A 27,843-nucleotide genomic window follows, 5' to 3' on the forward strand; every position below is an offset into this window, starting at 1 on the left:
GCTTGGCTTAGCTCCAGGTTTGGCAACAGAGGGAAGAAGGCAAAGAGGCATTTATGAATAAATAGCCCAGTTGACAAGCTGGGACTTGCTCTCTGGGGCCACTTCCCTTCAGGAGGCACACAGGGAGGGGGCAGATGGGCGGTGCGGGGGCAGGAGTCTGTCCAAAGAAAGACAAACTGTGCGCCTCTTATTTTTGGATCCTGCCGCCTCTCTCAACAACTCTTAATTACCAGCAATCAGCTCTTAATTACGTACAACAAGAGAGACCAGGGGAAACACAGATAAATGAAATCCACAGATAATCCCCAAACCCCAATTTGGTCGATAACATCATCCAGCTTCCCCAAGTAACCTCTTGCCAGGGCTCTGCTCTCCTAACAAGCAGCAGGACAGAATGGTCCCCAGTTCCCCAGCATTCTTTGCCCTCATCCTGGCAGGCCTTCCATTAGTACAGGGAAAAAGGCAGGTGGGCGCTAAATAATTCCCAACCGGATACTCTTTCCTCCCGTCCCTACGCTGTGCTGCCAGGGCCCCTGGCCTAGTGCCAGCCTCCAAGCCTCCTGGCACTGGACCGTTTTCACTGTCTGTGTGCCCAGCAAATAGAAGTGCTGGCTGGGAATTCAAAGCACCTTGGAGAATAGCAAGGACAATAGGTTCTGCAGCGAGGGTCCCTAGGAACAGGACTGTCTGGTGGCTGCTGTGGGCCACCTGGCTCCCGGCCTCTCTGTCCACACTTGGAGTACAATGGCTGCCCAGGGTCGGAGGAGAGAACCAAGGCAGAATGGAAGCAGGTGGGACAGAGGGCATAGAGGATGGCGCAGCCTTGGTGAGGGGGGGCGGCTCTCTGTTTCTTGACTTTCCTGTCAGGGATGTTTTCTGGGAGTCATCCCTTGGGGAAGCATGTCTACGAGGGGCCTGGAATCAAATGAAAAAGAAAGAAGGGGGGCGAGGTGGTCCTAGAATGGATAACATCTCTTACCTCCCCCACCTCCCACCTGGCCCTCCCTGTGATAGTCAAGGCAGCTGTGGGCAGGTAGCCATTAGAATCCAGGGGAGCAGTGACAGCTGAGCAGGAACCTGAACATTGTGCTCACCCCTTTCTGACTTTTCTTTCTTCCATCCGTCCAGTTAACACAGTGGACAAGGCAATTGTCATTCCCGCAGGCCTCGCTAATGAACCCGCAAGAGCAAATGGGCCTTGTGATTGCCTGAAACCTGGAAGCAGCACGCTCCCCACCAGCTTGCAAATGCCAAGCAGGAAGATCCCTCTCCCATCCCCCACCCAGGAGCCTCCCTTCCCCTCCTCTCCCACCGGCTGTACAAATGAAGAAGCAAATGCCAGCCCTAACAGGAGGCTTGTCCGGAGCACCCACACAGACACGTCCTTAGCCCGGCCCCTCCCCCCCAGCTTTCTCCATATTCATAGAGGTCCCAGTGAGATCACCTTTTACAAATTGGGGCCAGACAGAGCAGTGCCTGGAGGACCATTGGCTGTTTGAAAAGGAAGAGAAGAAATGCTAAGAGCTAGGAAAGGGGCAGCTGGGCCCCCAGCCCAGCCCAGACACATCCTTGACTGGATCGCAGCCCTTTCACACTCCAAATGGGCATTAATGCAGCCAGCACTAACTCAATTTTATCACAGGGAGAAAAGAATCATCTTCCTCCTGTCCTTCGCTTCTACTCTGGCTAGCTTCTTCATTGGGAACTGTTGGTTCTGCCTTGTGAGGTTAGGGGTTTGTTGTTGTTGTTGTTGTTTAGGGGATCTCTCTTTCTGTGTGTGTGTCTCTGTGTATGTCTGTGTGCGTGCATGCGTATGCATGTGTGTGTGTGTGTGTGTGTGTGTGTGTTTTGTGTGCTGTGCATGTATGCTCGGATGGAGGCCCAATGCCAACAGTGGGTATCTCTGCTATTATTTGGAAAGAAGATCTCCGCGAACCCGAAGCTCATCAGTTCATCCAGGCTGGACAATGAGCTTCAAGGAGCCACTTGTCTGTGAGGGTCCCGTGCTGGGGTTACAGAAGCTCCCCATCACTCCTGGGTTTCATGTGGGTTCCAGGATTCACACTCGGCTCCTCCTGCTTGCGCAGCACAGGCGCCTTACCAACTAAGCACTCCCCCTCCGCCCCCCCCCCTGGCCTTCTTAACTCTAGCCGATGGCTACTTGAGGAAGCAAGAGGCTGGGGGGGGGGGGGACATGGAGAAGAACCGAGTTTCCAGAAACAAACAGCTTCCAAAGCCACCATGTTTCTGGGGACTTATTTTGCATCTTTTCTGTCACCTGGCAACCCAGGAGGAGGTGGAAGGATGGTACCAAGTGATATGTGCCAATTGCCCTAAAATGTGCAGACAAGTTTGGGGAATGGAAAAGAAGAAAATGAGTAAGAAATTTGACCCTCCTACCCCACCCCCGGGAGGCTGATGTTACTCTCCATCAAACAGACATTGCCTGCCTTTCCCCACACCAGCATCTGAAGCTGACTTCTGATTATTTCAATCAGCTAAGAATGAGGAGGGTGGAGGCAGCCGCCTTTGTGGTTTGGAGACTTGGAGATGAGCTTCTCTGCTGGCTCTTGCTGAAGCATGCATCTTACTCCTGAAAATTCTCAAACAGCTACAGAGAATTTCAATTTTTTTTCTGACCCCAAAAATATACAGGCCTGAGACTTGCTTGCAAAGTCCAGCGGTCTTTTTGCAATGACTGCCTGAATTGGAGGCCCCATTGCTGTTTAGCTCAGTGTTCAGCATTCTCAGCCAGTTTCCCTGCTGATAATAGTAACCAGCTAAATCTGGGTTCTGTTCATTCCCAGTCGCAGAGTCGTCAGTGCTTGGAGCCCTGTAGGGTGACTGTCTGGATGTTTGGAGTCTAAGACGACTTCTCTTTGACCATTCTTTCTTCGTGGCAAGCTTCCCCGTGTTTCTAAACAACTCCTAAAACAACATAGAGAGAGCTGGGCATGATGGTGTGCACCTGCATTTCTGGCCCTTAGGAGGCCGCAGCAGGGGACTAAGAGTTGAAAGCAGTCAGAGCTATATAGCAAGACCTTGCTCAGAAAACCAAAGGCTGAAAAAGAGAGAAAATGAACAGATTCAGTTTTGCACACTGTGTGCGGCGGAGCAAAGAGAAATGACTACAGCCTGGAACTGAACCCGGGGCTTTGAATGTGCCCAGCAAGCCTTCCACCACTGAGCTAAAACCCCATTTGAGAAACAAAACAAAACAAAACAAAATACTTCTTTTTATTTTTGAGAGAGGATCTCACAATGTAGCCCGGGCTGGCCTTAAACTTACTCTGTAGCCCAAGCAGGCCTTAAACTTTCAATCCTCTCACCTCAGCCTCCTGAGTAACTGGGAATACAGGACTTGTACCACCAGTCCCAAACTGAAATACATTTTGCTTTGTTTTTAAAATTTTGTTTTTGAAACAGGGTCTTATGTAGCCCAGGCTGACCTTGAACTCCTGACCTTCCCATCTCCACATCCCCAATGCTGAAATTACAGGACTATACCAACACACCTAGATCTTACAATTTATTTTAAAGGACTGTGCTCAACTCAGATGGTTCTCAAAAGCTCGGGACGTCATCAGAGCAGTTACTCATGGTAGTAAGCAACATTGACTATTATGGGAATACTAATTGGCCTTCCAAGTATGAGTAGGGGTGTGAAGCCTAGGTCATTTTACAGTCATCACCTCAATCTAATCCTCACTAGTGTGACAGATGTCGCCATTGTCAGCTGACTCTCCAAACCTTCCTCTGAGTTCATTTTCATTTGCAATTATAAGCATTCCCTTCTCCGGACCTATGTCACACATGAGACCCTAAACAAACCCCACATGGCACTAAGGAAAACACTGTCACAGAGCTCTGTCTCCCTGGCAATGAGCTGGCTTCTAGGGACTTCTGGAAGCTGTCTGTTCCCCCCTCCTCAATTTAAGGTTCTTCTCCCTCTGGCTCATGTGTCCGCCCTGCACTGGAAAAGTGTTTCCTGACCCTAATACACTCTTGCACGGGTTTGGTTAACATCAACTTGAGAACAGGAAAAGTTTCTTTGGGTTCATGGCTTTGGAGATCCTGTCTGAGATTGACTTACAGGTCGCTCTTAGGTTTCTGGGGGTGGGACAGCAGCACATGGAAAAGTAAAGTCCCTCCCCACAGGGCCAGGGAGCAAAACCAAAGGGAAAAGACCAGAATCCTGCAGGTTCCTTCGAGGTATTCCCCCCAATGCTTCCACACTTAGACCCCCACCTCTTCTAATTATATGCCACCAAGAGCAAGGCTTCAACACAAGGACCTTCGAGGAACTGTCAGCATCCAAACTCTAGCATCTTCCTTCTTGTTTGCAAAACATGACCTCCAGGCTACCTACCCCAGTACCTCCCTGTTGCTCACCAGAAATGGGGGAAGCGCGATGCAGACACTTGAAGAGCCCGTATCCACTGTCCATCTAAGGGTCAGAATGTCAGGTCAACAGGATTCATTGAACAATCTTGTGCTGGGCTTACCCAGAGTTCCCATGTCAGACCTGTCACCAAGCCAAGTTATGATGTCCTGCTCCCACCCTCCACCCCAGCCAATCAGATTCTTCGCAAGAAAACCCTACAGTAGAGCAGGGTCACAGAGTGAAAAAATGGAACTGAAGTGACAGGAGCTGTCTGCACCTGTGCATCCTCTGCCCAAGGTCCTCAGAGCTCCCTTGGATGCAGCTCTTGGAACGGAGCTCCCTAAGGTGCTGCCTGGCCTGGTGAGAGAAGAAGATGTGGCTTGTAGGTAGACCCTGCCTCTCATAAGCTGGGGAAAGACTGCCTCGGGCTCGCCTCCCAGCCAGTGACATAACCCCTCAGTGATTTCCTGGGACTCCTGCACTCCAAGATGTCTCCCTCGCTGCTGGCATCTTCTGAAGCCATTAACTTATTTCAGTCATGAGTACAAGGCTCAAAACCTCATGAAGTGTCTCTTTAGAAGCACCACCGAAGGCAAGAGTGCCGGCCCAGCCTGTAATCCAGCCCTGGAGAGGCTGAGCTGGGAGGATTGAATTGAAGGCCAGCCTGGGCTAAGAGACTTTGAAGAAGGAAAGGTTGGGGGAGGAGGAGCCAGTTTCATTGCATGGAACTTCAACTGGTGTTTTCTCTGGCTCTAAGGTTGGATTTCTTAAGTACAGTAATCTGTTTGGGGGTGATCCCGGGAGGTATAATTGAGACAGGAAGTGAGATAAGAAGGGGGCAGCAAGACAAAACAGAATGTGTTGATAGATAGATCGCTGCTGTAGAATATGGAGGCCTGACCCCTTTGGGCCCCTCTGAGAGACTGTAGAGCATCCTACAGAATTCCCCAGCTAGACAGTGATGGACACACATACCACTCCTTCACCCCCTACATCACTGGCTGGGAGGTGGGCCTGAGGTAGCCCTTCCATTATCCCGCTCAAGGCAGAGACTACCTACAAGCCATGACCGCATCTCTCCCCAGGCCAGGCAGCACCTTCCCTCAGTCCCAAGAACCGCATCTGAAGAACCTCTGAGGACCATGCGCAGAGGACGCATGGGCACAGACAGCTCCTGCTACACATCAGGGGAGTTTTGAACTTAGCAAGAAGTCATACCCACCTTCGGAAGATAGTTATCACAGAGATCTCGGGAGGAATAGTAATAGCAGCTGAGGCTTAGTGAGCATGCTAGCTCTTTCAAAGCATGTATATACACTAGCCCATTCAGTTCTGGTACATATGGGTAAAAGAAGCACAATTATTACAGCCTGACAGGCAAGGATTCAGATATGCTGTGAACTCCAAGTCAATTCCAGAAACATCTAAGGGCATGGAAGCTATTGTTGGCATACACAAGCAGCCATCCAGCGATGGCTTTAAGAAGATAAAGTGAACCAGTGTTGATTTGTGTGTGTGTGTGTGTGTGTGTGTGTGTGTGTGTGTGAATATATGGAGCTAAGTATGTTTGTTAAATGCAGTCTCATTAGCTATACATGAAACAGTGAATATCCAATTAAATTTTCACCACCATAAAGAGCCTAGAAGTGTAGGAATAAGAAACAACTTAGTGTTGTTCTTATTGTGCAGGAAATACTGGGGGGGGGGGCTCTCAGGAAGTGTGGACTAGGAGCTATGGGTGCAACATAAGGGAAGGGTGTGGTGTGAGCTCCAGAGGCAGGATGAGGGCTAGGGAGCAGCCTGTCTGCAGCTCTACTCAGGCTGGCAACAATACTCACTCCACCCATGGTTCTAGCTCACTGTTTGCTCAGCATGTTGCAAAACTATTTTTTCTGTCCCCCCCCCCGAAGTCAGGGACTCAATTTATTTCGTCAAAGAAAAGTTAAGCAAAGTGACTTGTGTCTCATCTAAGAAGTGACATGTGTCTCATCTAAGTGAAAGCTTTAAGAGTCGCGGCAGGGGGCTGGACTGGCAGCTCAGGAGTTAAGAGTTATTGCTCTTGTAGAGGACTTGTGTTTGGGTCTCAGCACCCACAGAGTGGCTCAAATACCTTCAGTAACTTCAGTCTCACAGGCGTCGATGCCTTTCTCTAATCTCAGGCACCAGACATGTACATAGCTCACATAGATCCAGACAAAACATTATATATATATATGGGTCAGGACTTGATTTCCCATAGGTTCCTTTCCCGTGGAGGTAATCACAGAGCCTATGCTAAGATAGAATCTCCATCTACCTGGGTGCTTACGTGATAACCAGAAGAGCTTCCTCCTGCAGACCTACGTGAACACGAGCAAAGACACAAACCTTCATTGTGTTTTAAGGTACCGAACAATCCCCAGATCTCGATAGCTCGACAGAATAATTTCCTTTCCAATCAAAGTTCACTGCAAGTCAAAGGATGCAGGAAGGGGAGTGTTCTGCTCCATAGAGTCACTCGGGGACTCTAGCTAATGGGGGCTCCACCATCTGGAACACTGCGACAGAGCATCACAGCACGTGGTTGAGGGAAATGGGAAAGTCCTGCAGGGCCTTTGCATTGCTTCAATGTCAAAGTAACACACATCCAGGTCCATTTCATTGGCTAGGGCTAATCACGTGTCTGCCTCTACTTAACTGCAAAGAGCAATAAAATCATAAAAGGGAATTGAAATCTCCCCCATGCCTGGAAGCAGGGAACTGTTGGTGAACACTAATAATTTCCACCTGGCTTCTGAATCCTGGCAAACAGTGAGCCATTGAGGACACTAGAGCATGGGCCCAGGTGGAGAAGGCATTTGAGAAGGAGCCCATGGCCCAAGAGGTAGCAGGGAATCACCCTAAGTATAAAAGCAGGGACACAAGGGAAGCTGAGTTAAAGCAGCATCACTTGACAGACAGGCATGCTGGACACCAATGCAGGGTGGGGTGGCGGGTAGGGAACCAGGGGAAGGAGATTCATTAGGAGGCTGTTGTATTAGCCTAGTCCTGAGTGATGAGGGCCTGGCCTGCTGTTGTCTGAGGAAGAGAGAGAAGAGATGAGGAACAAGCCCTGGGGCTTTTTGCTGTTGTTTGTTTGATTACTTTTTTAAGACTGGGTTTCTCTGTGTAGCCCTGGCTGTCCTGGAACTCACTCTGTAGACCAGGCTGGCCTCGAACTCCCAGAGATCCACCTGCCTCTGCCTCCCGAGTGCTGGGATTAAAAGCCTGCGCCACAACATCTGGCAGAGCCTTGTGACATTTTAAGGAAAGAAAAAGGAGATGTATTGAGAGCTGGCTTTGACATGACTGACACCTCAGACAACAACTAGATGCTGCTGTTTCTCCTCCTTCTCCTTCTTAGTCTCTTCTTAAAATAAATTTACTAGCTTATTTTGGCTTCTTTATTTGATGCATGTGAGTTTTTGCCTGCATGTATGTATGCACACCACATGCAAGCCTGGTGTCTGTAGAGTCAGAAGAGGTTTTCTGTTCAGATGGTTGTAAGCCACCATGTAGGTCCTGGGGATCCAGCATTTAACAGGAATAACAAATGTTCTTAACTGTTGAGCGTCTCTCCAGCCCCTAGCTCTTTGTTCTTAGGCAAATATGAATAATGTCTAAGAGCCTCAGTGCTGTTGCCCAGCAAAAAGGCATGATATTTAGCTTCTTCATTGGTTATGAGGTTTGCAGGAGTAGACCTTATGTTTGTGAGTTGACTCTAGAAACAGTGATGATGGTGATGATGGTAGGTAGTGGTGATAGTGAAGATGGTGCTGAGGATGGTGGTGACAGTGGTGAGGATGGTGGTGACAGTGGTGAGGATGATGGTGAGGATGGTGGTGACAGTGGTGAGGATGGTGGTACTGATGGTGGTAAGGGTGGTGCAAGTAACATAGTGAATCATAGAAGAACAGAGGTTACAGCTCTGGGGAATAAAATACCTAGAATTAGGAGGAATGCTAAAGAAGCTCCCAGTACAGTAGACATAGCAAGGGCAGTCAAGGGTCAGAAAGTACATGATGAAATTCAGGACCCTAGAAACCAAAGAAGAACACGAGCTCAGCAAGAAAATTGATAATCAAAGTAAATGGGGCAGTGGTGAAGAAAGCCTCTGACTTCTACTGAAATGAAGTGACTCTGACCTGGTGAGGGGACAGTTGGTAGAAAGGGATTAAGGACAGGCAACTGTGAAGTGTGTCCCCAGAAGTGGGACTGTCCTCATAAGGAGCCTAAGCAAAGGAAGAGCAGAAGAGCAAAGGCTTTTGGCTGCAAGGAACAGGAATTTTTCAAATCAAAGACAAAAGGAAGGAAGGATGTGCTCAAAAGAGAGAAAGAAAAGAAATATTTGTTAGAAAATGTTTTGCATGGTATCAGGCATAGTGGCATGTTTCTTCAATCTGAGCAATTCAAAGGCAGAGGCATACCTGGACTACATAGTGAGTTCCAAGCCAGCCAGGGTTACATATTGGGACCCTGTCTCAAAAAAAAAATGTTTTGCATGGGCTGGGGATATAGCTCAATAAGTAGAAGTAGCTGCCTACTGTGCAGAAGGCCTTGGGTTTAAAGCCCAGCACCACAGAAAATATCAAGTGTGTATGCCTGTAATCCCAGCACTCCAGAGGAGTGAAGATCAGAAGTTCAAGGTCATCTTTGGCTACATAGTGTGTTTGAGACCAACCTGAACCGTCTCAAGATAGAAATAAAGACCAATCAGCCACAGTGAGGAAAAAAAAAAACAAGCAAGAACATCAATAGCAAAAATTAAATATAAGGCCCCATTTCATTTCTAGAGCTTTTAGTGAGTCTTTCTCTGTTCCACCAACTCCCAAATAATAACACAGAGACTTATTAATTATGAAAGCTCAGCCTTAGCTTAGGCTTGTTCCACTAGCTTTTATAACTTAAATTAACTCATTTATATTTTCCTACATTCTGCCATGTGGCATTACCTCTCTTCCATCTCGCACTTCCTGTTTTCTCTCCATGTCAGATTGGCAAATCTTCCTTTCTTTTTCCCAGAGTTCTCTCTGTCCTCACAAGTCTTGCCTAACCTCTTCCTGACTAGCTATTGGCCATTCAGCTTTTTATTACACCAATCACAGCAAATACATCTTCACACAGTGTCCAAATATCCTAACAACAAGATCATTTCTTTATCTAACATCTTTTCAGACTGTTTACATGGAAAACCCCTGTCTTAGTCAGTGTTCTGGTGCCGCAAAGAGACACCACGACCAATAATTTCTCTCAAATTATTATAAGAGAAATCATTTAACTGGAGCTAGCTTACAATTTCAGTGGTTCAGTCCATTATCATCAAGGCAGGAAGACATGGTGCTGGAGAAATAGCTGTGAGTTCTAAATCCAGATGCTCGGGCAGCAGGAATTGTAAGCCAGTGGGGATTGGCTTGGGCTTCTGAAACCCCAAAGTCCAGCCCCAGGGACAAATCCCTCTTGGGTAGTACTACTCCCTGATAACCAAGCACTCAAATCGATGAGCCTGTAGGGGCCATTCTTATTCAACCACCATAGCCCTAATATTTGCGTTGAACTATTTTTCAGTCTTTTGTCAGTTGTCTGTGTGCATCTTCCCCGAAAGCAAGCCAGGAGAAAGATTAACCTCCTAACTAGGTCATGTTTTATGCTCTGCCCAATGGAACAAAAACAGGACAGGGTGTGTATGTGTCTCCAGGTGTCATCCTTGCAAAATCTGGTCTTGAGTGGAATCCCACCTGCATGGCAACATTGACCTAGCATGTTCAAGGCCCTGAGTCCTATCTCCAGCACTGCAAAAATGATTTTTTTCCCCTAAAGAAACTCAGTGTTTATGAGATACATTGAGTTATTGGTGATCACAGAAGCAGAGTGGATGGTGGTTACCGGGGACTGGTAGCAAGAGCCAGGACTGTAGGGAGCTAGTGTTAAATGGGGACAGAGTTTTAGTTTTACAGGCTGCGAGGAGTTCTGAGGGATGAGCGCAAGCCTAATGAATGTATTTACTACCATGGACCTAGCTGGAGGTCAGGCTGGAGAGATGGCTCAGCAAGTGAGCGTGCTTTCTGATCTTCTAGCATTCCCAAGTTCTGTTCCCAGCTCCCATGTCAGGCAGCTCACAACTGCCTGTAATTCCAGCTCCAGAGGCTCTGACATGCTCTTGTGTCTCCATGGGCACCCCACATATATGGCATACATCCACACAGACACATAAACATAAATGAAAATAAAATTGTTAATGGTTAAGATGGTGAATTTTCTGTTGGTTTTTTTAAGCACAATAGAAGAATGGTAGGGGATATCTGGAGTTGGTCGGCACCTTGTCCATTCTTTTGCTTGTAATCATTCCATTCATCTCACAGCTTCCAGTTGTGGGAATTCTGGGACAGAAGGCAGTGGCCTTGGCAAGGCAGTGCTTTGAGGATCCGGGAACCCTGAGGATGTCTTAGAGCAGAGCAAGCGATTCTAGCGCTGCACTGTCACCAAAACTCTTTTTCCCAGATGCAGTTTCTGAGGAGGGGGAAAGTGGCTCTCTCTGACATTCACCTGGAGAGCCCAGCCTTCTCTTTCCAGTTTGATTTGGGGATGCTGCTCTGAGCTCGCTCGCTCCTCGTGACATCGGAGAAACCTCGGAGGGAGGCTGCCCAGAGCAGCCCCTCAGAGCTCCTGTGAACTTGGCCTTCTTGGCTGGCTCTGATCCCAGCCGAGCATAGCTAAGCAGCGCTGACTTCACACTGGCAAGGTGAGAGCCTCCGAGTGCTTTCAAGGACACACAGCGACCTGATATCTGGAAGTGAAGATCACAAGCGAATAGTGATTTCTAGAAGTAAAAGAAGAGCTTTCAGAAGCTGAGTTCATCCCTGTTTAAACAGAAAGTCCTTTCCCGAGCCACACCAGTCCCCAGCTGCTACCCACTAAGTGCTTGCTCAACCCTTCTCTCCTCATTCGGCATATCCATCATACTCTCCAGTCTGTTGGTCATCTTTTGGGCAGTTGTCCTATCCCCAATTTCTCTGTCTGAGTTCTCTTAGCTGCTTGACAAAATGCCGGACAGAAACTCTCATGAAGGACACTATTTATGTGAGCCCAGAGTTTTGGAGACTCAATTCATTGTGTGTAAGATACATATTGGTCTCTTGTACTGGTGCTGTGACAAAACACGCCGACCAGAGCCACTTAAAGAAGGCCTATTTTGGCTCATAGTTGGAGCGTACAGTTCACCATGCTGGGGCGGTCAAGGCAGCAGCAACTAAGACACTCATAAGGTCTCCAGTGAGGAAGAAAGCGGAGAGGAATGCTACCATTCAGCTTGCCTTCTTCTCCCTCGCTCTCGGAAAGCCAGCCCAGGGAATGACAGTGTCCACAGTTAGAGTGGGTGTTCCCATCTCTAGTAACCTAATTTTGATAATCCTTCACAAGCATGCCCAGAGACTTGTTTCCATGGTGATTTGAAATCCTGTTAAGTTGAGATCAAGATCAAACATGAAGGAAAGGAGTGGTGGGGTTTATGGCCATTGGAGCATATGGCAGAGCAGCACTGCAACCCGGGAACCTAGCAGAGGGTGGCTGCTAGCGACAACCTTTAAAGTCCCGCTCCCTACTCACCTACTGCCAGGCCCTACCACACACAAGTTCCACTGGCACCCAAAATAGCACCACCAGCTGGGAGCAGACATTCGGAAACACTGTGGGTGACATTTCCTATTCAAGCCATGACACCTCCAGCGGCGCTCTTGTGAATTTCAGGGAAACAACGAGCCAGCATCTTGACCTTTATAATATCATTCTCCAGTACCACATCTGGCAGCCAGCGAAGGCTCTAGAAAGGTTTCTCACAAATCATGGCTGCAGATAATCTGGGGTCCTTTGCTAGCAAATAAGAAAAACAGAATAATAATAATAATAAATAAATAAAAAGTCTTTCACTCCTGGTCCCCAGTAGCAACCTCCTGGTCCATTTTGAAGGCCCGTTGCTTCAGAGCTTCAAGATTCTGGCCAACCTCCTTGGTCAAAGGTAGCGATATAAGTTTTCCAGTGAGGAGACAAATTTCTCCTGTCGCGGTTTATAACACTCCACCTGCTTTCACTGTCAGCATGACAGCCCAGCTGCTCACTGCCACCTACAACCTGCACCGACATTCAGCTGCAATGCCTGGCTACGACAGCTGTACCAGTTACTAAAATATTGGAATGCTCCTGTCACCACATAGGAAATAGCCACTAGCCCAGGCCCCTTGAGTGTCCCCACCTGCTGTCCTGGCCATCCTTGGCCAGTTCCCTGATGCCCTGCAAGCTCCTCCTTTCTAATCCAGGGCGTTATTCTGAATGACCTATATCCATGCGTGGCTGTCGCTCAGCAGGGACATCCCCCCATGCTCACCTTTCTCTTCCTCGGGCTGAAGAACAGTGATTTCAGCAGCTTGTCCCCTCCCCTCAGAGATCTAAATTCGATGCCAGTGGCCTCTGGCAGATGTGCGCGTTCTCTGCCAGTCACAGACTGGAGATGGGTACTGCGAGCTGTTTAACCCTGAGATGAGAGGTAAAGCCGCTCACCAGGGCTGGCTGGGGATCAGACATCCAGAAAGGAGCTAAGAGGCTAAAACCTGGTCTGTGGAGCCATCAGGAGCTAGGGAGGCAGCTGGGCTGGATTCAGCTGGTGCCAGAAGTGAGCAGATGCCAGAGAGAAGCCAAGTTCAAGGGAAAGTATGAGGTCAAAGTCAGCCAAGGCAAGAGGTATGCTATTCTGAGCTACTAGGTGCTTGTCCCAAGCCTGGAAACCCCAGAGAAGGGAGAAGGAAGTATGCATTCTTGAAGCCTAGCAAAGATCCATGGGAAGGCCCCAGAGAGGCTGGGTGCTGCTGTGATAAGATGTCAGGGAATGATGGGAGGCTAGAAGCAAAAAGGAAGAAGAACGCTTTTCAAAACTTCCTTGCGTTTTTCTCCTCAGCCCGAGGCCTTGAGGCTCTCCTTTTCCTTTCTTCTTTGGTTTCTACCAAAGAACCCACATGGTACCATCCAGGTATCAGCAGGCTCCTTGAGCCCTGCCAGCACCCTTGCTGACAAAAAGAGATGTTAGGCAAAGCAATGTCTCACAGCCCCCGCCCCTCCATTCCTTCCAGGCCCTGGGGGTGAAGGACCAGAACCTGGTAAGCTTGTCTCTTCCTTTGATGCAGATGAACAAGGATTGAAAGAATACTTCTCAGCTTGGTAATGTGGCCATCAAATGGAGTCGTGCACACTTATTCATCAGTCCAGAGCTCTTCTTGAACTCACTGGGACTGACATCCACCACAGCAGGGCTTTTGGAGCCTCCCCTCCCCTCCATGCAACCAGGCAACCAGCCTTGCCCATCATACATCACCCCCCAAATGCCAACATTGAGCTTCCTACAGGGATCATCCATCACTGAAAAAGAGCACAAAGTACATCCGAACCCCCGGAGGCAGAGAAAGGGAATTGAGAAGAATCCCTCACTGCAAAGAAACTTACAAACTTAACTTAAAAACTAGACCTTGCAAGCTGGCTTCGTGGACAAGGGATCTTGCCACCAGGTTTGACAACTGTATGCAATCCCTAGAACCTACGTGACTGAGAGACTCCAGCAAGTTGCCTCTTACCTCCACAAGCATACCGTGCACTTGTGTGTTCCCCCATACACACACTAGATAAATAAGTGTAGAGTAATAGGAAGAGGAAGGGGAAATGATGCAATTATGATACAATCTCAAAAAAATTAATTATTTTTTTTAAAATAGGGTAGAGAAATGGCTCAGACATTCAGAACATAAACTGCTCTTGAAGAGGCTCCAGGTTCAGTTCCCAGCATCAGCTCCCAACCACCTGTGACTCCAGTTTCAGGGATCTAAGGACTTAGAGCACACAGAACTCATGAGTACATACCCTTCCTCCACAGGCACATACATACACTGTAGGAAGAAAGAAAGAGAGAAGAAAGAGAGAAAGAAAGAAAGAAAGAAAGAAAGAAAGAGGGAGGGAGGGAAGGAGGGAGGGAGGGAGGAAGGGAGAAAGGAAGGGAGAAAGGAAGGGAGAAAGAGAAGAAAGAAAGAAAGAAAGAAAGAAAGAGAGAGAGAGAGAGGGAGGGAGGGAGGGAGGGAGAAAGAAAAAGAAAGAGAGAAAGAGAAAGAGAGAAAGAGAGAAAGGAAGGAAGGAAGAAAGAAAGAAAGAAAGAAAGAAAGAAACTCATAGGAAGCTATCAAGTAGAAATGTATGAGGTATACATCATTCTGGATGAACTACTTTGAGTGTTACCAGCACTTCCTCCACAGCCTTTACTCTCTGAGAAGTCTTGTGGCCCCCAAGGACAACCCACTGTTAGTAATGTGTAACAACCTGTAAGGGGAGACTCTGCTTAATTTCCCGGCCGCCCCCTCTCTGAAGTTGATTGGTCCAGGACTGGACTCCTGGCCCAACAGAGCCAATGAAACCCTACCCCAGAATGTTGGGATTCGACATGGTCATCTCTCATCCCAGTAGCTGGAGCACAAGCCATTGTAGTCTGTCAATGAAAACAAACAAACAAAAGCTAGCAGACAAGAGAGCAGAGAAAAGAGAAAAACAACAGGAAGAGAATATATGTCCCTGGTTTTCCAATGTCCCAAGCCCCGAGGCTGCCTGCATTCTACCAGATGCAAGTTTCTCTTATAAACAGGGGGACTGCTTAGAGGTCATTTTAAGTTTGGGGTGGGGGTGGGGGACTGAGACTTTTCTCTTACAACAAGAAAGACTTACTAAATAAACAGCAAGCCTTAGACTTTCACCTAAGCACGTGTTTGGCTGTCCATCTTTCCCTTCCACTGGTGATAAGTCCCCTTCCCTGGAGGGTCAGTATTCCAGACACAGTCCTCCATGAACCCAAGCAGAACAGCGGCAGTGGCAGAAACTTGATTGCTGCTTATTGCTGCAGAACAGGCTCATACATAGTTGACCACCTACTTTCTCAAGAGGCTTCCAGAATCTTCACTCGCTCCAAGCCAACAGCCCCAGTATTCCTTCTTATGTCCTGATGGGGAAAGGGGATGCTTAGATAGAAGAGAGGAATAGGCGGGGACTCTGAGCCTCCACTTGTACAATAGGAGCCTATGGTTGGGTGGGGACAATCAGCTAGAATGACACACCAAAGTGGCTTCAGTCCTGGCACAGAGGCCCTGTTGAGTTATGCCCCTGCCGCAGGCTCACGAGTGGGTCTGCTGTTATTTAGAAGCTCTTTGATTGCCAGAGTTTGGTGACATCACAGAAACCCATCGGCTCTTGGCTCCAGACATTTCCTGAGAAATGGGATCCTGTCCCAGCAGAGCGGCACGCTGACATTTGAAGAGCCAAGGAACACATCCCAGCTCGAAGCAATGCGCAGACGTTGTCTGCAAAAACACTCACGAATCCTTTAGAAATGTCAGCGCCTGGTCAGAAGCAGAGGGGCCTGACATGTTCTGTTACAGTTCCCTGGGGACAGCACAATCCAGTGGCAGGGGGGCAAGGAGGGCACCCTTGCCTTTTGCCCTCACAAACAGTATGTTTCCAGAGCCACATAGGGAGACCCTATCTCAAAAGACCAAACAAAGGCCAGGTGGTGGCACACAGCTTTAATTCCAGGACTCCGGAGGCAGAGGAGGCAGATGGATCTCTGAATATGAGGCCAGCGTGGTCGACAGAGAGAGTTCCAGGACAGCCAGGGCCAGAGAGACACTGTCTTGCAAAAACAAACAAACAAAAAAAGAAAAAAACAAAACAAAAATTAAAGGAAAAGCCGGTTAGAATACAAAACTTAAATTAGGTACATTACTCCACCTTACAGTGAAGGTCCTTTCTTTTGATTTATTCAATTTCATTGCTTTTAAAATTTGTACTTATTTACTGGTATGAAGGAATTCAAACCCAGGACCTCAAACACATTGGGCAAAGTCTCTATGCCTCCAGCAGCCTCCCCCCTCACCTTTTAAAGATCTGTAGAGGTTTTTGGAAACTACAGAGGTCTGCTATACTATCCCATTGTTTATATTTCTCTCCTAGTTTATTTAATGGGTACACACCGAAGCTGTTTGATTAATTTTTGTATCTGTGTTATTGTACGGGTATGAGACTTTCTTTATGTATATAATAAAAAATGCTCCCTCTGTCTTTACTCTCGTTCTAACCAGGTCCCTTATGCTCATTTTTATAGTGTTAATTTATGCAAGCTGTAATAAATAGAAACTTGCATTTTCTTTATGTGTGTATATGTGACATATACCTACGTGTATGCACATGGATATAGGTACATGCACCCATACATGGAAGCTACAAGAAGATGTTGAGCCTTCTGCTCGATAACCCTCCCACTTATTCCCTTGAGACAAGGTATCTCACTGAACCCGAAGATTCCTGTCTGAAAGACCGGCTGGCCTGTGCACTCTGGAATCTGCCTGTCTCGGTCTTGGCAGCACTGAAACTGCTGGCATGTATAGCCATGGCAGAGTTTTTAAATGCAATATCTGGGAATTAGAACTCAGGTCTTTACGCTTGCCTAGCAAGAGGCGTTTTTACCCACTGACGCTCTTTACTTCAGCCCCATATACTCTTAAATCCCTTCAGTTTGCATACTATAATACTGTCATGTACTTACTTGTTCTGGGATTTTTGTTGTTTTATATAACGACTCACCTTCAGAATTTTCCCAACCAAACACAGGACTTCTTCATTTTGTCTCCACCACAGATGTTTCTAGAGTGCGAACCTGGCTCATTTAGCCCCCTTCTTCCTAGTGACTATCTCAGTTGGTTCTCTCACCAGCAATGCTGCAGAGACTATTGTTTTGCTCATGCAGAGAATTGACTGTACCTATGGCACCAAGTCTTTGCCTCTCTCTTGCCCTTTGACTCTTTACGTAGCCTGCTCCTCTCACTAAAGAAGCCAGTGTGTTTCCTTCCATTTCACCACATAACTCATTTAGCAGATGTTATAAACAGCAGCATTTAAAGTACTTCAAGTTTCTGTTTCTTCCTCCTCCTCCTCTTCATCTTCTCCTTCTTCTGTTTTTGAGACAGGGTTCCTGGAACTTGCTTTGTAGACTAGACTGGCCCCGAACTCATAGAGATCCACCTATCTCTGCCTCCAATTGCTGGGATTAAAGGCATGTGCCACCACGACTTTCTGTTTCTTGTCTGTGTGTCTATAAATGCTATGAGACAAAGCTGAGCTGGCCTGAGAACAAGTTAACCCACAGGATGATGACACTGGGTATAGGACAGATCCTCATTGCCCAAGCCATCTGTCTGCTGACAGCAGATTCGCCGAGAAGCCTAGTCAAAATGAGCCCAGTCAAATGCAAAACAACAGACAATTCCATCACCCAGAAATACTGACAGTGCCTGGCATGATGGCACATACCTATAGTCCCAGAACTGTGGAAGCAGGGGCACGTGGCTATCAGAGTTTGAGACTACTCTGAACTACATTGTAAGTTCTAGGTCAACCAGTTCCAAAAGGCGGTAGAACAAAGGTACAGCAGTAGAACTGGGAGCTCCATCTCAAAGGGCAAGCAGGATGCAAAGAGCACACTAGGATACTTAAGGCTTTTGAAACCTCAAGGCCCACCCCCAGTGACACACCTCGTCCAAGACCACACCTCCTAACCCTTCCCAAACAGTTTCACAAACTGGGGACCAAGTATTCAAACCCATGAGCCTGTGGGCACGATTCTTCTTCAAACCAGCACAGTTGGTTACACAGCAATAGCTGACTGCTACATAATGTAATTGCATATGCAAAGGGTTATCAATTCCCAGCAGAGCAATTGCTACTCCAATGAGTCTGCAGATTTGAAATTTTGACAGGCACCAATAGGCTCAGAAAAATTTTTTTTACTTTGAAAAAAGTTTCTATTTTGAGTGTTTTGCTTGTACATCACTTATGTGTCAGCCTGGGGAACAGAGTGAGACTCTGACTCTAAAGAAGTGAAAAGAACATTCTGATGGCGCTGAGTGGTAGGGTGCTTGGCAGAGTCATGCTCAGCATAAAACAACTTAGACTAACCATGGACTACAAATAAGATGGTTGTCCCATACAATTAGAGTGGAGCTGAAAACTTCCTGTGACCTGGTATCACCGTAGTGTAGGACATCACTTACATGTCAAAACCCTGCTACGCTGCTATAGTTATATAAGGTATTCAATCTTTGCTATTACATACTTGTTATGGGCTTATGTATTTACTGTACTATATTTTTGATCACTTAGAGTGTAGTCCTTCCATGTATTAAAGAAAATAGTCGCTGTGTGGTGGTGGCGCACGTCTTTAATCCCAGCACTCAGGAGGCAGAGGCAGACAGATCTCTGTGAGTGTGAGGCCAGCCTGGTCTACAGAGTGAGTTCTAGGACAACCAAGGCTACATGGAAAAACCCTGTCTTGAAAAAAAATCTTGTGTAAAGCTGTCTGCCCCCATCATGCCAGAAGCAGTATCACCAGCCCCCCCCCCCCCCCCATTTTAGAACTTCGTTGAATTGCATCAGATCGACCTGGACCATTTAGATTCGTGAGCACTCTCCGTGTTCACAAAATGATGTGATAGTTTTCCTAGTCTGTGTGCCATCACTAAGTGACACAGGACTGTATTGGGCACTTTTCTTAGGTCAGGGCTCTCTGGGTTGGGATCTCAGCTGTGGGGGTTTGAATGAGAATGGTGTCTTTAGGCTCATGTGTTTGGATAGAGGGAGTGGGACAGTTTGAAAGGGATTCCGAGGTATGGCCTTCTTACAGGAAGTGTGTCACCGGGAGAGGGCTTTGAGGCTTCAAAAGCCCACACCCGGCCCAGTCTCTCTCTGCCTTCTGCCTATAGATGAGGATCAAAGCTCTCAGCTACTGCTTCCATGTTACGCCGGTCTGCTTCCCATCATACTTCCTACTGCGATGTTTATGGACTAGCCCCTTGGAACTGTAAGTAAGCACTCAATGAAATGCTTTCTTTTCTAAGAATTGCCTTGGTGGTGGTGTCTTTTCACAGCAACAGAACAGTGACTAAGACACCAGCACACATAGATAATTATTTGTACAGACACACAAACGAATGAATGACACATATCATAGGGATGACATCTACCCATAATCCCTGTGTAAGAGTAAGCTAGGGTCTATATATAGTGCCCATGGCACAACCTCCTTGGCCAGGACAGGATACTTGACCTAGGTTAGAACTCACCTCTTACCTAGAGATCAGAATCTTTTCTGAGATTTTGAACAGAGAACTTAAGGTCAGGATGCCGAGCCCCACGGTTGTCAGAGCAGTTTGTGGAGTTAAGGCTACCGTTTGGCCAAAGTGCGTCACCTGCTATCAGACAAATGAGCCACAGAAAAGCAGGGGAGGGGAGACAGGGCTCAGTAGTCAGCTGGCTGTCATCACAGCGTGGGGACATGGGCCCTCAACCAGGAAGAAACACAGACACCTCTGCCCCACACCTGTCTTTTCCAAGGCTCATTGATCCCTAGCAGTTTGGGTACGGTTGGGTTTTACATTTATTTATATATGTGGAGGTCCGTTTGGAGGGGTCAGCCTTGGCTAATGCTTCTGAGGCTCTCTCTCACACACATGTGCATCTGCAGGCTTATACACCCTCACATACACTAAGAAATAGCAGTAGGACAGGAAATACAGCTTAAAGGTTAAGAACTTTCTAGAATCTGCCTCCGCAGTATTAGAATTACAAGCAAGTACCACCATGCTGGACTCTTTATGTGGGTGGTCGAGATGGAACTCTGTTCCTCATGGTTGTGCAGCCAGCATTTTACAGACTTGCTACCTTTCTAGCCCCCCTGGGGCTGAGTTTCTTGAAGGACCCTTGTGTCCTATCTACATCCTGTTTCCTTGAGCTACTTTAAGTACAGTTATAAGCCTTGATATCAAGAGTGTCCTAAAGCAAGGCATTATCATATCAACTGGGAAAAGAAGAAAGCATCTTCATCTTGTATGGCGTAGTTCTGCTTTCCAGACTTTTGGGATTAGGGTAGGGATGTGACTCAGTGGCAGAGAGCTTGCCTGGTGCACCAGGGGCTCTGAGTTCCTTCTTCAGCCTTGAAAACAAAACAAAACAAAGCCAAAAGTGTTGTGGTAGCCATCACCCTGGAGAAAGTCAAATTAGAGAATTTGGGGGCTCAGCCAAGGTCACCCTTGACCACAGAGAGCAAAGCTCGGCTGCCAGCTGGAGATGTCTGCTGCCAAGCAGGCCCCCCTCCCCACTGTCTGCAGGCCAAAACCTCATATAAGCATGCTCAGAATCAAGCGCTGAGCCATCAGTGCTGGCCAGTTCCTGAGAGGTGATCAATACTGGCTAGGGCAGCCAGTGGACGGCCTCAAATGGCCTCTTTGGCTGCTACCAGCATCCTGCCTTCCCATGCACACAGTCCCCCAGAGGTGTTCCCTGGTCATTCTGGCCTGTTTCTCCACTGAAGGAAGGCTGCTATCTAAAAGAAAAGAGACACACATGGTACACTTCTGCAGCGGCCAGGCCATCTCTTTGGAGACAGATACAACTACAAATTCTAGCCACATACGTATTACTCCCAAGCACAATTTACCTCAGAAGTGGAAAAAGAAGGCTACTGTCCCTTCCTCTCCCTTCCCATCCTACCCATCTCTCTTTCAGCAACCCTCTTCATCCCCAGGCCTCAGCTTCAAGTGCCCCCTCCAAAAATAGGATTCAAATGTCCAAGTGAAGAGAGCCAGGCTTCTGGACAGGGGCTGTAGGGAAACTAGAGTGGCTTCTTACATGAAGGTAAAGGCACAGAATGCCCTACAGGGGACTCCTAGGTTCTAGAGACTTCCCTGTGCATTGATTGTAGGGGGAAGGAAGCAGAAACTAAATCTACCAAGGAGGGTAGGAAAATGGCTGTCCATTCCCCTTCCTCTGCCTCCCTCCCACCCTTCCGCCCTTCCCTGGCAACTCACTTTTTATCTCGTCAGTTACAGTTTTAAGCATTTAGGGTGTTGCTGTTTTAGTTTTAAAATTTGTTAGGCTCAATTTATGCCACTTAGTAAAACCTCTATTCCAAACAAAGCCAAATGAGAGCTGCAACACTGCGAGCAAGAAAATGTGGGCATTTCATTTGGGCTGGGTTGGCTTTCTGGTTCCAGAAAAGGAGCAGGAAGGAGAATTCTGGGGGAGCCTGTCTCACCCATGCCTCCGTCTTGGCTAGTGGTGGGAGCTGTTCCCGGTTGAGCCCCTGGAGATTTGGCAGCTGGCTCAGGCCAGCCTTCTTCCCAACTGCTCAGATCTGGAAGAGCAGGATCCTGGAAGGCTCCTCTGAAACTGTGCCCTCACTGACCCCCGGCTAATGGTTGGGCCACCCAGCCACCCAGCACAATGTAGCCAATGCTCCTGCTGCATGGTCTACAGCACCCTGGCAGACCTGGCTTCAGTTGGTGTCAGCCACCTACCACCGCCGCAGAATGTATAACTAGATGCTGAACCCAGCTAGCTCTACCAGGAATGCAAACTGAAAACACACTTCACGCTGTTACCGTGTGGTGCCTGAAAATGTGCCCCCTTTTCCAATGGCTATGCCACCCTTACCTGACTCTGGGGGTGCCCATCAGGGTAAAAGGTGGGGCAGAAGGGGAGAAAGAGGAGGAGAAATCGAAGCTACTAATTAGGTTTCTGGTGTTAAGGGAGGCGGCTGCCAAGCAGGTCAGAGAAGTTTCTTGCTGATGGGAATTGGGTCCTCCCCAGGGGCCCTCCAGAGGTGACAGCTGGAGGTCCCAGATTGGCCCTATCTTTGCCAAAGGGAGAAGACAGAGGCTACCACGAAGGCCCAGAACCTAATTGGGGAGACTAAGGCAGCGGCGATGGCCATGTTGATGAGACAATGACTAAAGGCCAGCTCGCTGCCTGCCAAGCAATTTGGCTTGTCCTCATACTGCCAATAAAGGCTGGGTGTCTGGCAGGCGGTGGGGCATCTATATGCAGAGGGACACTGATGATTCCCCCTGGCAGAGAGCCACAGTCGCTGGGAACAAAGAAGAGAGCAGACACGAGGGACTCAGCAGTGGCCCTTGCAGGTGCAGGTATTAGAAGGGCTTCAGCAGGGTGGGGGCGGGCAAGGTGGCCTGAGAAGGAAGGAAGTGTGAAATGGAGAATAAAATGCGTATGGAAGGCACCCAATGGGTGTCGTCCCCTCACAGTGTTTTTTCTTTTAAAAATTTATTATAGTGTATGTGTGTGTGGTGTGTATGTGTGTGTGTATATTATATGTGTTTAGTATGTGTATATGTGTGTATAGTGTGTGTAGTATATGTGTGTATAGTATGCATGTATAGTATGTGTGTATAGTGTGTGTATATAGTATGTGTGTGTAGAGTATGTATAGTGTGTATAATATATGTGTGTATGTATGTATAGTATGTGTGTATAGTGTGTGTAGTATATGTGTATATAGTGTGTGTGTATAGTATTGTGTATGTGTATATAGTGTGTGTAGTGTATGTGTTTGTATGTGTATATAGTGTTTGTAGTATATGTATGTATAGTATGTGTGTATAATGTGTGTAGTATATGTATGTATAGTATGTGTGTATAGTGTGTGTATGTGTGTGTATAGTATGTGTGTATAGTGTGTGTGTGTGTGTGTGTGTGTGTGTGTGTGTGTGTGTAGAAAGGCAGTGGTAAAAGGACAAAACTTGAGGGCATCATTTCTCTCCTTCTACCATGTGGGTTCCGGAGATCAAACTTGGGTCATCAGGTTTATTGGCAAGTGCCTTTCCCCGCCCAGACCATCTCAGCAGCCCTCTGCTTTCTTCTTCCCGGTACTGAAATGGAACCCAGGACCTCACACATGGTAGGTGAATGCCCTACCACTGAACAATTGCCTCAGATTATTGGAATAACCTCTCAAATCAAGTGAAAATAATGTATAGTAGAATGTACAATGGTAGAAACTTCTGAAACAATTTAAGGGAAACTGGATCAATCCTCCAGAGACTATAATCAAATGGCATCTGCAGTCCTGCTGGTTTCTTGGATGGAATTCATAACTAAAAGACATCCTATCTCTGTCAGAACCCAGGCTGTCTGGAAGCAGACAACAAAGGGTTTGGGGCTAAAAGGCGATTGAGAGGCCTGTGAAAGGAAGGACTGAGGCAAGTAAGGCTGGGTAGAGTGGGAAGTTGAACTGAGATGCTGGCCCCACTGAGTTTCCGCTAACCTAGAGGAGCAAGTTCTGGAATGTCCGGAAAAGTTCAATTTCTGAGCCAAATAGTGAAGCCTTTGTAATAGTGACCACCCCAGGAGAGTATGACCTTGTGTGAAGTGCCCTCAGCTGCTGAGGTTGCCCTTGAACGCCTGACAGCTGGAAGCTGCCTACAGATGGCAGGGCCCACAGCTGGGCTGATAGACCTTCCCAGAAGGGAATCTGGGCTGTGCTTCTCTGAGTCAGCCACATCCTCAGTTTCTAGGGTTTAGCACATCTGGACAGATAAGACACTTTCTTGTCCTCTAGGCCTGGCTACCCCTCACTGTTCCTCTGGAGGCTGCTGTGTCCGGAACCCAGTCTGACCTGAGCCCTACCAGGGTGGTTTTGATTTGCTAAATTACCCAAGGCCCAGGGAGGAGACCTCCTCTCTGATTTCACCCTTGCGCGATTCTCCTCCGCTCTGGCACAGCCTCCAAGCAACCAGCAGCCGTCACAGCTTGCCACTGCAGGAGGCCCTGATGCTTATGGCTTTCAGCAGCACTGGTCATTAGCCTTTATTGTGTCACCCACCAGGACACTGGGCAGCCCAGGACCAGCGACAGTTAAATAGGACAAACCAATCGGGACCACAAAGCAGCCACCACTTGGCCCATCAGCTGTGGCGGAAGTAGTCCTCAACTGGCCTCCAGCTCAGCCCCCTTCCTCCCCTGCTTTGCAGCAGCTCTAACTAGTTTTACAGCCACACAGCCTTGCCTCCAGAGAACCCAGAGGTGCCCCCAACTTCCGCTTATGGGCATCATTGGCATAGTGCATGCATTCTCCAGGTACCCGCGCCTGGTTTACTGAAACACAACTCCTCTCTCCCTGAGCTAATGGTAAGGATCCTGAAAATTTTCAGAACAGAATCAGACTGCAGCAATGTAGGGCTGAGCTAAGCATTTTGGGCAAAGCTCAGCCCTGGTTTCTCCTTTAAAGTCCTTCCCAATTTCCAGGTTACATGGCCCTCCGCATCTAGCCTGTATGGCTACTTCCATACTACAAATGATGACGTAAAGCAATAGGAACAGCCAGGAGCCACTTCTGCTGGTCTAGCAGCACAACAGAGTATGCAGAGCCGCTCTTTCCTCCTAGCTGGGGCAGAAGCTGGGGTGGGTAAGGCAAAGGTAAAGCCAGCCTCAGATACACGCAGGAAGCTCTGTTGAAGCTGTCCAGCCCACTCTGGCTGCTAATTTGGGTTAGTAAGAAGCCATGGGCTTCTGGAGGTGCTGTCCTGAAGACCTCCTGCAGGCCTACTTAACCCCCATTACATCCGTTCCCTAATATACTTTTCACCTTGGGCAAATAGCGAAAATTGGAATTTTTACTTGCTGATCAAATATTTACCCAGTGAGTGGCCATTCTGGCTGTGCTTGCCTTCTCCACATTTGTATTCAATGAATTAGCATTTTATTGTTGCCCCACCCCCACCTCCCTGGGTGAGGACTAGGAGATGAGAGGAGGATGACCAAAGGTAGCAGCTCCGGAAGTTCTTCATAAAGAAGGGCTTCAACTCAGTCTCTAGCCTTAGCGGAAGTGATAGCTCCCACCTAGCACACCCCAACCCCACCTCTCGGACCCTCCACCGCTGCAAACAGCTCATCAGATGCGTGTGTGCGTTTGTTTGTTTGTTTGTTTGTTTGAGACAGAATTTCTCTGTGTAACCCTGACTGTCTGGGAATTAGCTCTTATAGACCAGACTGTCCTGGAACTCACAGAGACCCACCTACCCCTGCCTCCGGAGTGCTGGGATTAAAGGTGTGTAATAACCCAGCTCATCAGATACTTGAAAAACATTGTTTTGTAAGGTAGGGATGCTGGTTGCCTCTAAAGAACAAGGACAACCCTCTGACCTTCCCAGGGTCATACTGCCAACCTCAGAATCCGGTATTTGGGAAGCTGAGTTCAAGGCTAAGATCATTATGCCTGAACACACAAATTTGAGTAAATCAGGGCACCTCAGTAAATCTCAGTTCCCTTATCAGTGTAATGGGTACAATCATGGGACCTTCATCAGAAGATTTATCAAAAGGATCAAAAGACACCTTAATGTTAGTGGTGATAAATCTATAGAACATAAAACTAAAAGTACAGTTGTCTAAGAATAGAAACTACAGCTGTTTGAAAACATGAACCCCAACTCTTTGATACTCTTTGTGTTAGAATTGGGGGTCTACGTTCCCTCCCCTTGAACCTGAATGGGTTCACGATTGTTTCAGCCCACACCATGCTCTAGCACTGTGTGAAGCCATGTGACTGCTGAGACAAGCTGAACAAATGCCGTTTCCCCCTGGTTCTCTTGGGATATTTGCTACAATGGATGCTCTAGGCAATGGTACGTCCCCCAAACACTAACCAGGTGACTGGGGCCATCTTACACCCTCAGGGCCTTGCACAACTGCCAATTCAGGTGGCATGAGAGCAAGAGAACAGATCATCCAAGCCCCCTACTTAAACTCCTGAACCATAGATCTTTGTGTCTAATAAAATGGGTGTGGTTTTATGCTGCTGTGTTTAGGGTAGTTGACCATATAACAGCAGCAACTGAAGCAGACACTACTGCCTGTGGTACCCCATTAATAAGTACAAGCCTTGTGTTTTTACGTATCAGCTTGAAATAAATTTGGCAAAAACAGAACACAAAGCCTACTCTTTGGTTTCAGGGTTCTTCAGTCTGCCGAGATATCAAATCCCCTTATTTCTTACTTGGTTTGCTCCTCCCTTCTTGACTCTAAAAGACAGGACAAGGTAGGATTTTCAACCTTGTGCTCACAAACCAACCCCTCCTCAGGGGTCCATAGAACCATGGAAGACGTGACCCCAAGAGTCCAGCTTCTGCCACAAAACAGAGTTGCCACGTCTCCAAAGGAAGAGACTAACCTCATGAATTCTAGCTTTATTATGAGGCTTACCTGGAAATTCTTAATTATTCAGCTAACAAAGCAGAGGCATGCCGCAGCAAACCACAAGCAACCCATGTGGTATAGCCATCCCCCATTGCAACACTTGCTCCTGGAGAGTGGCTTAGCAAATTCAGGAAGCTCACCAAACTGACAAGACCCTAGCCAGATTATATAGGCAATCAGCAATTACTGGGCAAGCAGAGACGCTGCTGTGCAGCCGACTGCAAGTGAGGCTGGGCACTCCAGGAATGTACATTTCAGGAGTGGTTACCCATGTTGGGGCGGGGCTTTTCAGCGCTGCAGCGTCCTCTGAGTCACCTATACTCCTGTAAGCAAGCCCCAGTAAACTCGCTGGCTCACCAAGCTAGACTCAGGTGGAACCACTTCTTTCGTCTGTCATGGGTCCCGTGTGTGGGGTGAAGAGCTGTTTGCCTCTCCTCAGAAAAAGTCACTCGCCAAATCATCAGCCGCAGTTAATTTGATCTGGGAATGCTGGGAACTTCATCCTTGAAGCCGGTTATCCTTTCCATTCGTATTTGAACTTTACTAAACTGGGAGAGAAAATGCCCTGTCCAGAACCTACACCACCCAGGAGCTTGGCGTGACCCAGAGGAGTACGGTAAGTCACCAGCACTGTCCTGCCAAGGAACTTCCAACTCCGGAAAGTGAGCAACCCACACCTGGAAAACAGGTTGCTGGCTCCGAAGAGCTTTCCAAGCCTGGATCGCGTTTCCACTTGCCGAGGCACGGCCTAATTCCAGCAGCTCATGAACCGGCACGTAGGTCCTTGGTGATGTCAAATCACTCTTTCAACTGAGCATAATTTCTTTCAATGATGGGCTTGGAGCGGGTTCAGCAACAGTGGGTTTCTTTTTTTTTCCTTTCTTTCTTTTTAATGAATCACAAACATGCAGATCAGATTTAGTGTTATGACTCTGGTGCACTGAGCGTCACTGTTAATTCTTGCTAAGCGCTGACAGTAGGATCAACCCCCAAACAGCACAGGCAAATACACCATGCCAGCCCCGGGGGCGTGGAGACTGCATAATTACAGACAACGCACGGCAGTCATTATCATCGCCAGAACATCTCAGCCAAGGCGTCGGCACCCCTGATCCACGGAGCCAACTGGTTAACCTGCCAGTTCAGGTGGGAGGAGGTGGCCCCCATGTTTCCAGCAGAAGGCAGGGAAGAGTACTCAAACGCTGGCCAGAGCCACAGTGTCCACTTCTCATCCCCAAGGACTTCAGCCCACTGTAATCCAGCTTTCTTGGAAGGCTGTTCAGAATGAGCGGGAAGAGTGGCAGGAGGACTATATAGAATATATAGAT

This window comes from Microtus oregoni, unplaced genomic scaffold, assembly GCF_018167655.1.
Source record: "Microtus oregoni isolate MIOR12 unplaced genomic scaffold, Mior012 000092F_ref0000046, whole genome shotgun sequence".
Lineage (NCBI taxonomy): Eukaryota > Metazoa > Chordata > Mammalia > Rodentia > Cricetidae > Microtus > Microtus oregoni.